Source organism: Ictidomys tridecemlineatus, chromosome 4 (genome assembly GCF_052094955.1).
Source record: "Ictidomys tridecemlineatus isolate mIctTri1 chromosome 4, mIctTri1.hap1, whole genome shotgun sequence".
Lineage (NCBI taxonomy): Eukaryota > Metazoa > Chordata > Mammalia > Rodentia > Sciuridae > Ictidomys > Ictidomys tridecemlineatus.
In genome coordinates this window covers 94,522,246-94,534,230 of record NC_135480.1, presented here as the reverse complement: position 1 = coordinate 94,534,230, position 11,985 = coordinate 94,522,246, and the positions used below count along the sequence as shown (strand labels likewise).

General features: G+C 40.6%; 1 long non-coding RNA gene across 1 annotated transcript; it reads right to left on the bottom strand.

The window, feature by feature from the left end:
* Positions 1-2,324: 2,324 nt before the first annotated feature.
* On the bottom strand, positions 2,325-7,937 carry LOC144377181 (uncharacterized). The gene is made up of 2 exons (XR_013437877.1): positions 6,555-7,937; positions 2,325-6,178 (listed from the first exon to the last, which is right to left on the bottom strand). It is a non-coding gene; the product is annotated as an uncharacterized LOC144377181 (long non-coding RNA).
* Between the last annotated feature and the right edge of the window lie 4,048 nt (positions 7,938-11,985).

The window sequence follows — 11,985 nt, the reverse complement described above, 5'->3', positions numbered from 1 at the left end:
CCTATCATACACTATTTCTGTCTTTTATTCCTTGTCCCATTAATCTCTCAATATTTAAGACTCAGTTCAGATTTTATCTAACCAAGACCTTTCTTGAACCTACTGTTCTGGGTAAAATTTTGCAGAATCATTAAGAACTCTGTGTCTCTCTGATTGTCTCAGTGTTTTATGGATATTTATTTTTATAAGTAGTTTTTTTCATAAATGGTTTTTAAATAATAAAAATGAATTATTGCACTCATCAACTTATTCTACTATATTATGAACTCCTCAAAGGCAAAAGGTCATTTAATATAATGTCTCATATTCAGGGGGTATTCAGTTAATGTAGAAGAAAGGAAAAAAGAAAGCACATTATTTATGAGAGGTAGAGAATGTAAGAGAAAAGTAGTTCTTGGCAAGAAGATGTTGTTTAATTTAAGAGGTGATTAGCATATAGATGAGCTTAGGGACTGAAACTCAAAGAGTAGGACCAGGGGCAAAGATAGACATTTTGGAGACATAGCACATGAGTAGTGGTTGAAGGAATGGGGGTGGATGCAATTGCTTTGAGAGGATGTTGGGAAAGAGGGGAAGTCAAGGAAGGATTGATTTCTGAAATATTTAAAGAGTAGACAAAAGAATGCCCAGCAAAGGAGAATGTGTTTCTTTCCTTAAACCTAGGTATGCCTCAAAATCCCTCCCTTGTGACATGAATAACTAAGATATCAAGAAGTAGAACATTCCATTTCTCCTTCAAGGGCCAAAAAAAACTAGGTTAAGTAAATGTTATTGAGTCATATGCCAAACAGCTGTGTCCTTCTCCTTGAACACGTTTTCCATTTGGCAATGCAGACTCCATGCAAAGTAGAACTGGCACCCAGTCCCTTTTGCATAGGCTATTCTGAAAGGAATTCTTTCATAAGAAATGAAAATATTGATTTTCTATCAAGCTCTGGGAACACCCAGAAATCTATGAACTATTTTGCACCATTATTCTCATGAAGATTTGGTTTTTACCAAGTCTCCCCACCTTCCCAATTACATACTGTTTCTCATCTTCCTCTACCCCCATACTTCCATGTTGGAGTCTTTGCCCATGCTTAGCCTCCCATCTGGACTTCCTCTCTACTCTTTATTTATCCAAAGTCTACTCCACCTTCAACACTTCACCTGCGATCCCAGATCTATGAAGTCTTCCTTAGTCATCCCAGTTCACACTGACATCCCTGTCCTCTATGGACTGGGGGACCATATTACCTTATTAGTTTGGGTGGTTGTTCTCAAACCGACTTATCAGCTGGATCGATGCTCCTTACTGGGAGGAGCTATGGCCAAAGAAGCCATGGCCAAAGACATTCATGCCTTAATTGCCCAAACTCTTAATATAGAAAGCGTGTGCATGCTTTTATCTTCCTTCGGCTGAGTCCATCTACCCAGAGACTTCCTAGCTGACCTGGGAGTAGAGCTCCAAATTTGACCTGGGTGGCCTGGCATGGTCTGAATGAGCAGGATAGCCCAGATACTGAAAGATCTCCTTGGTCTTAAAAGAGTGAAACCTCCTGGAGAATCAACTTGCTGATAGCTACCTCTTTCAAAGCCAAAGTTAGTAAAGATAATTTGTCCCAAAATTAGAAAATTCAGGTATGAAGGCAGTGGAAGGCATTGCAAATAAGAAAAAAAATGTTGGCAAAAAGAATACTATTTCTTTTAAATGGGTGAAAGGGGTGACTTAGAGAGGCATGCACTTAGACATGGGGCACTTCTAATCCTGATAACTTTGGAATCTGGTTGCAGAGTCTGCATTGGGATGAGTATGCTGTTGGGCCAGGGAAGAGCAAGCTGGGGAAGCTCCAGGTGGGCACAACAGTCAGTCTGGTCATTGAGAAAACTCTTCTGTAATAAATGAGGCCTATTGGCAGCAGCTGTCCCCTGGGGCTCATTAGGATATTTACACTGTGTAATAACAGAGCACATGCAGGTCCCTATTGCCAAGACCTAGTCCCAGACTCCATACTTGGCTTAAGCTCTAATAAGTTCATAGATTTCTGGGTGTTCCCAGAGCTTTATAGAAAATCAATATTTTCATTTCTTATGAAAGAATTCCTTTCAGAATAGCCTATGCAAAAGGGACTGGGTGCCAGTTCTACTTTGCATGGAGTCTGCATTGCCAAATGGAAAATGTGTTCAAGAGGAAAGAAATAATAACAAAGGCCATCATTTTTTGGGGTCATTTTTATGTGGCAGGCAAGGCATTAGGGCATTTTGGAACACCATCACTCCCATGAAAGGTAGGTGTCTGGTCAGCTTTTTGTTTCATGAATAAAATACCTGAGAAGAACAACTTAGAGGAGAAAAGATTTATTTTGGCTCATGGTTTCAGAGAATTCAGTCCATGGTTGGCCAATTCCATTGCTCTCATTCTGAGCTTAGGCAGAACATAATTGGGAAAGGATGTGATAGAGGAAAGCTGTCAGGAACACAGAGAAAGAGAAGAAGTGGGCAGGGATGAGATAAGTTCTTCCTGGGCTCACCCACAAAGACGTACCCCCTCCAACCAGCTTCACTTCGAGTAGCCTATTCAACTGTCAATGGATTAATTTCATAATCCACTAGTGAGGTCAGAGCCCCCATGACCAAATCATTGCCTAAGCCCCACCTCTGAGCCTTGGTGCATTGGGGCTTTCAATGCATGAGCTTTTCAATGCATGAGCTTTTGGGGGACATTCCAGATCCAAATCATAAAAGTGTCTTTACCTTCATTTTCTAGGTTAGCTAACAGTGAGTCAGATGGAAGATGAACTAAAATAGTGTTTAAGGACCTTGGAGCAATACAGATTTATTTTTAAATTCCTGCTCCACCATTTCATTTATGTAAATCTTTTCTGATCTTTTGTGATCTAGGGATACCCCATCAGTGAATGAAACAGATATAGGCCCTGTCATCTATGAGTTTACATTTTGTAGTAGGACTGGGAGGGAATGAATGGAGGATAGGGACAGATAAAGCCATGCAAAACAAGACAATTTCAAATAATTATATTATAAATAAAAACAAAGTGATGTGATAGGGGAACAGGTAGATACAATTTCAGAGACTGATGAGAGCTGGGTCACATACCACTTATTTGCTGGTAAAAACTACTTAACCTCTCTTGGCGTTAGTTTTTTCATCCACAGAGTGGCTATGCCAATAGCACACTCCTCGTACTTACTATGAGGTTTAAATAAGCTTTGAAATTAGGTTTAAGTGGGTGCTTAGTAAGTGCTGGCTCATTGTAATTCTCAGGTTAAGCAACTTCTCCTAAATCTCTCCCACTTGCAGGGCATTTCCTTCCTGTGAATGTACTTGTCCTTGACTTTATATTGCTTTCTTCTAAGCTAGTGCTGTAGTGGTTTGGGTGTTTGCAAATATGTTTCCTATTTTTGTTAACTTACTTGTATTCCTCATCCTCTGTCTCTTGGGTCCTTGGGTTGGCAGTGATAGAACAAATACTCTCAGAAGGTGCTACTGGCTGGGGGCAATGCTCCATGTGTGGGGAGAGGAAGCAGGTGTGTGTGTGTGTGTGTGTGTGTGTGTGTGTGTGAGAGAGAGAGAGAGAGAGAGAGAGAGAGAGAGAGAGAGAGAGAGATGGGGGGTCAGAAGCCACTAAAGTGATAAGTTACATGTGATAAGTTTTTAAGTCCCCATATCTAGATTCTCTCTTTTTCCCCTTCACCACAAACTGCCTCCTGGAATTCTCACTATTATATCATTGTATGTGGATTTTCAGTCTACAGGATAAAGAGCCTTAAATACAAATATCTCATCTTGAGAAAAGGGAGCCATCTATTAACCAAGAGAGCTGATCCTGTATGCTTACTGCTAAGGGCTGAGTTTGAAGAAATGGGCCTTAGGCACGATCACTTCAAGGCCGACTAGGGGCACCAGGTAAGAGGAAGAATATGTATCCAGTCAAATGGTGCTGGGGAAGGAGCTCAGAGATTCTAGTGAGAAATGCCCTGCAGAACTCCCAAGAGCCTACCAGGGCCCCTACAGGACAGAGAACCAAGGGACAGAGGAGCGATTGCTGGTGGTAGAGGACAGAGCCTCTTGTCTCAGTCTGGAGGCCTTGCCAGGAATGCAGTGTTTTTCCCTTTAGGCGTGTAAGGAACACATAGTCCTTGAATCAAGACAGAGTTCAACCTAATGCCACCCATACTACCATGTTCACCTTGGAAGGCTACTAAGATTCTCTGAAGTGTCATCTGTAAAATACCGAATTCTCAAACTGTTGTATGGATTGTTCATTCATTCATGAAATGAACATCTAACCACATACTGAGCATATTCAGTGATAAATATGTGTTTCCTCCTTCTTCTTTTAGATATAGAAACCATAAGACTAGCAAAGCACAGGATTAAGAGCTTTTGGCTGTAATATTCATTCATTCACTATACATTTGTTAAGTGTCCTTTGTGTGCTGAGCCTGGGGATGCCAGGACATCCAGAACTCACGTCTTTGCTCTCTCTGCTTCATACTGGATTATGTAGTCTTAAGAACAAACAATGCCAGGCTTGGTGGTGCATGCCTATAATCCCAGGGGCTCAGGAGGCTAAGGCAGGACACTCGAAGCCAGCCTCAGCAACTTAGGTTATAAGCAACCTAGTGAGAACCTGTCTCAAAATAAAAAATAAAAGAACAAACAATGATAGCAAATTTACTTAGGGGTAGGCCAGAGGTTTAAGTGAGATGTTATGGATGTGGAGAGGAAACACATACTGCTTTCTCACCAGGTCATGGAAAGCTTTTTGGAGGTGGTGACATTTGAGTTAAAGGATGTATAGTTTTCTAGACTGCATAGAGTGTTGCAGAAAGGAGATATTGCAGGTAGAAATAACAGCCTATGGCCAAGACTGAGAGTGAAGAAAGAGCAAGAATTGAGCATGGTCTAGTCTAGGGCAAGGCAGAGGAGTGAGGATGAAGGGAGATGGGAATGTAGGTGTCATCCAAGGAACAGGGACATCAGCTTAGCCACAGTGAAGCCCCCATGTAACATTTATAATGCTCTTATAATATATTTTACTTAAAAGATGAGAAAATTGTGCTTTACAAAGTGAGATTTAAAATTCTTTGCACATGACATCATCCATGGAATCTGACTCCATTCTGTAGGGAAGCACTTCCTATGTAGTGGTGCTTCCAGGAGGGAGGAAGGGGACAGTCAATGGGAGCCAAGGAGCTTCCCTGGTTTCTGCACCCTCCACAGCCATCCATCAGTCCTAGGCCATGCTGTGAGATTGGTAGTGAGGTACTTTATGGTTCCTAAATGCCTTTTCAGGAAATCCTGCCTGTCTCTTGCCCATGAAAGTGCCCTATCTCTAGCGATAGATAGAGCAGAAGACGGGGCCTCCAATCTGCATTGAAACAGAGAGGCAATATAACCTAGCACAGTGGGTGAAGTTCATGCTCTGCAGTCAGTCTCTTTTCAGTCCAAATCCATCCACTATCACTCAGCAGCTGTGAAACCTTGGACAGATGCTCAAACTTTCAGAACTTTGATTTCCATGTATGCAGACAGATCTTATATTTCAGTATACCTAGGAACATCACAGAATTATACCTCTTTCCCTGATGTAATTATTACTAGGGCTTCCTTTTACTCTCAAAAGGGTCCCAGTCTATATGATAAATGATTTGACTCCTTTACTCATCCACCCTGCCTCTTTTCTACAGTGACTATGCAGGTGATATGTATTAACATTATTTAGGATAATTTATATGGCAAAGTGTCATAAAATGCCACAAACTAATGTGAACAGTAAAAAATGTTGTGATTCCCATAACTGAAAATGATTATTTTAAAATTCAAGTCCAGGGCTGTAGAGCTTATGTTTTATAGTATTATTATTATTATTATTATTAGTAGTAGTAGTAGTAGTAGTAGTAGTAGTAGCAACAGCAACAACAACAGCAGCAATAGGCATAGCGTCTTCATGACATCACCATCATCACCATCATCATCACCATCATCATCACCACTTTCTCTTCTTTCCGAATAATTGTTGACTGTGAGCTCGGCAAGTTAAAACTGACATGGGATTTGGAGCCAGAAGACTTCCTAGCTGGCAGGGAACTTCCTGAACACGAGTTCCCTGGCCACAAAGATAGGCAGGTTCTTGTAAGGACCAGATGAGGGCCTTGAGGTGGAAACGTTCTGCAAAGACAAGAGCAGGGAGCAAGGGGAAAGGGTTTCAGCAGCAGCTCATCTGGAAAGCTGCCCTTGTTCCAGACTGACCTCTGCTCTTCATCTTCTGGGAGGACCAAGTGATTAAATACAACTAAGAGTTCAGAAGTTGTGAGAGTTGTGGAGCATGGTGGGACACTCCCAAAAGGTAAATTTGAAAGGGAAAGAGAGAGGAGCATGTATTATTAAAAACATAAATGCGACAATCATATTGATAAAGACTTCTCAATTATTAGGTACCTGAAGAGGTAGTATAGAAAGTGGTCAAGGAAAGCAGCCTGTAGGATGAGATAGCTTAGATTTGAAGACCAAATGAGATTGTGAAATAAGTTGCTTAGCACAATACCTGACTTGTAGAAAGTGATCCATTAATGAAGCTACTACTGTGATGACTACTAACGCACATGGAGCCAGGTCATGACGGAGGATGGAGGATCCCTCCTCCAGCTTCTGATTCCTTAAAGTCCAAGCAGCTAGAGACTGGCTCCTCACCTCATTCTTCAGTTGTTGATCTGAACAATGAAGGACGTCAATTACCTGAGCAGCAATCAGTGACAGCAGGTGATACATTAGGATCTGGGGATGGATTGTCGTGTTGGACACAGAGAAAAACCTTTCATCCAGATGGGTCATTTTTTCTTGGAATCTCAGGACATCAGAAGCATGGGGGTCCCTGGTGAGAGGTGCAGAGGGAGGAAGTATGGCTGCTCCCTGCACTGCCAGAAGAGTTGCCCTGGGCTTTTGACATTGAACCTTTTGTCCACACCGTTGATGCCAGGGGAGATATACACAGCGCCCCCTCCTGGCTCGCTGCAGTACCACCACTACCAGTGGTATCTGAAAGGTGCCATGCTGTCGGTGGCTAGCTAAGCAGGTGGTTCTGCTGCCAACTTCCCTTTCAAAAATGGGTCAGAACCATAAAAGGGTAGCACAAGGGAGTGTTGGAAAACAATTGTGTGTTCGAGGTGGTGATTACATGAATCTACACATTCAGCAAAACTGCAGAGAGCAGCACAGATGCACATGCACCAAGAGAACACATAAAAACGGGTAATGTCAACTCCCTAGTTAGTTATGTAAAATGCTGCCACTGGGGAAACTGGAGGAAGGGTACATGGGACTCTGTGCTGCTTTAGTGACCCTCTGTGAGTCTATAATTATTTTGAAATCAAAAGTATTTTTTAAATGGGTCAGGCTCCAAGTGAGGTAATTTTCCTATATGCTCCATTTGTTTACATGTGGGTGTCGATGGGAGAATTAAGTTTGGTAAGGCGAGATTGTAATAAATCACCTAGTTGATCTTAAAGCAGGAGATGGAAACTTTATTCACCAGCTGGAAGTCCGGATCCACCAGCTGGTGGGCCAAGGGGAAGGCTGAAAGTCTACACCCTTTGACCCCCTCCTGGGGTTTGAGTACACCTATTATAGTCCAAAACCATATTGATTAAGTGGCTGTTGCTGTGATTTAAAAGTGTAAACAAACGTCATGAGATCTAAAATCATAAGCAGAAAAGGGAGTGAGCCAAAACGTCCCTAGTTGAGTACAAGTTAAAGAATGGTGACCAACATCTAGACAATCAATTTCTGAAAGGGCACATTGTCCAAGACAAATGGGAACCAAAAAGAGAACACTTTTACATTGTATAAGAATTGCCATTTTGTGTTGCCAAACATGCTATGCTAAGCAACTAGTGATGGGTACAGAGGCTGGGCTTTCCCTGGGAGAAGCCTTTCTTATATGATGTGGAGTCTCAGGGTAAAATGGAGGCTGTTTGATCATTGCCCATATAGCCTGGCCCCTAACAAGTTAGCTGATACATTTAAAAGCACCTAGTACCAGGCAGGATAAAACAATGGCATGATTAAATTATTTCTATTACCTGCAGACTCCTTTGACCTTCTTTTTAGAGATTCTTTTTCATGTCCCATTTGGATCTTCTACTGACATCTTTGAAGGGACACCCATCTCTTAAAGACAGCTACAGACCCACTGTGTCTAGAAGCAGTACTTCTCCAGCTTTGGTTCATGAGAGATGACATGAGCTACATTACTCAGACCTTTTCCATAATCTTTTCATCACCCAGATAGAGAAGAAGGGTTTGGAACACTTTATGGAAAGAAGGTGAAACCCCAGGGGAGTAATGCAACCCCTACCTTCCCTATCAAGAAAGGCATTGGGAATATAGGCTCCATTACTTCACATGTATCAACCCCATGAATTCTCCCTTAAGTTATGTATACAATAACAGTGTGTATAGCAATAATAGTGCCCCAGTACTATTACAGATGCTGAAAAGTCCAAGAAGAGTAAGATATGTTCTCTGCTCTCAAGAAGCTTTAACAGGAGGTATGTAGTTATAAGTTTATAATCTCAAGTTCCCTGTGTAAGAAGAATGCAGATGTGCACAGGGTGAACAGAAAATAGTGTTTAAATAGGACCAGGGAATCAAGCACAGCTTCCCAGAGGGGGCAAACTGCCATTGGATCTCCTCATGTTCTTGTTCTTTTGAGGTATACAGGACAGTAGAGTGTATTTTGACATATTATGCATACTTGGAGTATAACTTATTCTAGTTAGGATCCCATTCTTGCAGTTGTACATTTTGTGGAGTTTCACTGGCCATGTATTTATATATAAGGATAGTAAAGTTATGTCTGATTCATTCTACAGTCTTTGCTATTCCCATCCTCCCTCCCTTCCCTTCATTCCACTTTATCTAATCCAATGAATTTCTATTTTTCCCCTCCCCCCCACTTATTGTATGTTAGTATCCACATATCAGAGAGAATTCAGCCTTTGGATTTTGGGGATTGGTTTATTTCACTTAGCATGATAGTTTCCAGTTTATCCATTTAGCAGCAAATGCCATAATTGCATTCTTCTTTGTTACTGAGTAATATTCCACTGTGTGTGAATATATACACCACATTTTCTTTATCCATTTATCTGTTGAAGGGCACCTAGGTTGGTTCCATAGCTTAGCTATTGTGAATTGAGCTTCTATAAACATTAATGAGGTCATGTCACTATACCATGCTGATTTTAAGTCTTTTTTATATACCAAGGAGTGGGAAAACTGGGTCAAATGGTGATTCCATTCCAAGTTTTCTGAGGAATTTCCATTCTGCTTTCCATAGTGGTTGCACTAATTTGCAGTGTCACCAGCCATGTATAAGTGTACACTTCCTTTCCCCCAAATCCTTTATTGTTACTTGTATTCTTGATAATTGCCTTTTTGACTAGACATTGCCTTTTTTGACACTAAGATGAAATCTAAGTATAGTTTTGATTTGCATTTCTCTAATTGCTAGAGATGTTAAACATTCTTTCATATAGTTTTTGGCCATTCATATTTCTCCTTCTGTGAAGTATCTTTTCAGTTCCTTTGTCCATTCATTGATTGGGCTATTTAGTTTTTTTGTGTTAATGTTTTTGAGTTTTTTATATATCTTGGAGATTAATTCCCTGTCTGAGGTGCAGGTGGAAAAGATTTTATCCCATTCTGTAGGCTCTCTCTTTATGTTCTTGATTATTTCCTATCTTAAAGAAATAGTAGGCCTCACACATCAGATAGAGTACTACTAATCTCTAGGGTATATAAAGAACTCAAAAAGCTAAGCACCAAAAAAAAAGACCCACAGTCAATAAATGGGCCAAGGACCTGAACAGACACTTCTCAGAAGAGGATATACAATCAGTCAACAAAAATATTAAAAAAATCATCATCACTAGCAATTACAGAAATGCAAATCAAAACTACTCTAAGATTTCATCTCACTCCAGTCAGAATGGCAGGTATTATGAATACAAACAACAATAAGTGTTGACAAGAATGTGGGGGAAAACGTACACTCATACACTCATACACTGCTGGTAGGATTGCAAATTGGTGCAGTCAAAATGGAAAGCAGTATGGAGATTTCTTGGAAAATTGGGAATGGAACCACCATTTGACCCAGCTATCCCTCTCCTCAGTCTATACCCAAAAGAATTAAAATCAGAATATTGCAGGGACACAGCCACATCAATGTTTATAGCAGCACAATTCACAATAGCTAGAATGTGGATGCTCTTCAATAGATGAATGGATAAAAAAAATGTGGCATATATACACAATGGAATATTACTCAGCAATAAAAGAAAATAAAATCATGGTAATTTCAGGTAAATGGATTGAGTTAGAGAAAATAATGTTAAGTGAAATTAGCCTGTCTCAAACAACCAAATGCTGAATGTTTTATCTGATATAAGAAGGCTGATTTATAGTCAGGTAGAGAGGGGGAGCGTGGGAGGAATAGATGAACTCTAGATAGGGCAGAGGGGTGGGAGGGAAGGGAGGGGGCATGGGGTTAGAAATGATGGTGGAAAGTGATGGACATTATTATCCAACATACATGTATAAAGACACGAATTGGTGTGAATATACTCTGTATACAACCAGAGATATGAAAAAATGTGTTCTAAATGTGTAATAAGAATTATAATGTATTCTGCTGTCATATATAAATAACAAAAGATTAATATAAAAAATAAATAGTAGGAATTACCAAGATGGACTGAGAAGAGAGAGAAGAAAGACCCCTTTCCAAGCATGGGAAACAGTGTGAGCAATGAGATGGAAGTTTGAGGGACAACAATTTGTCTTCAGAACTCCCCAGAATTTGTTTGGCTGGTGCAGGCCTGCTTGTTGGAGAATTGTAAGAAATTACTAATAAGAGTTAATCTAATTAGTTTCAGAAATTCTGGTTTAAATAAAATTGGACCAATGGTTTTTGCTTCAGGGCATCCCAGAGCCTTTGGTATTCTCCCACCCCTAAGTCTCCCAGGGGGTTTATCCTGTGCAGGCTTCCCAGTCTCATGGTACAGAGTCCCTTTATTTCAGGACATCTCATTCAAGAATTGTCTTCAGCATCCTTGGGAAACATTGAGCTATTCATATAGGTTTTGACCAATGTTGATATTTACCAGACAACAAAGATATTTTGGAGGAAGTTCAGAGTTATGGATAACTCTTACCTTTTCTAGAACTTTGTGGCTAACAATTGAATCATTTCATATTAGACTAAATTAATTCTCCCCTAGCGGCTATCTTTAAGTGGCACTGGGGAGTACTAACATGAGGGCTCTGCCTGGCTTCCTGGGCCAGGTTAATACTGTCTTTTCTTTGACCACCACTGACCTTCCCAGATTTCTGCAAAGAGACAGATAAGCCATCTTGCACTGTGAAAGAAAATGCTGTGGTAAAGACCTTTATATGAATTACTCAAAGAAAGAACAATGTAAAATCAAAAATTAATCAAACCTTGAAATATAACCAGGGCTGGGGAATCCACAAAATTGTATTTTGTTTTTGCAGGCAAGGAGCAGGACTGACGATCACACACCGCCCATGCACGTAATGCTGCAGTGGGCAGAAAACACTCTGGAGTAAATTCAAGTCCTGAAAATAAGTATTATGACAAAACATGAGCTCAGTTCTTCACTCCTCATCGCTTCTACCCCCACAGTACTCATAAATTCTTTCAACCAAGAAAAATATTTCTCATATGCCTTAGAGTAGAATTTACTGCCTCTGTTCTCCATCAACCCTTCCTCCATTATCAGCCCACTAAATATTTATGGTGGCTTTTGCAAGGTACATGTGCTCTGAGTTCAGTCCCCAGGGCACTGCACTGATGAGGTGTGTGATAGTCCAGCTCCATGTCACCAGTGCTTATCTGGTGCTGTTTATGAACCATCTTTGTTTACCTGGACTTCAGGCTTTATGCATAAGGT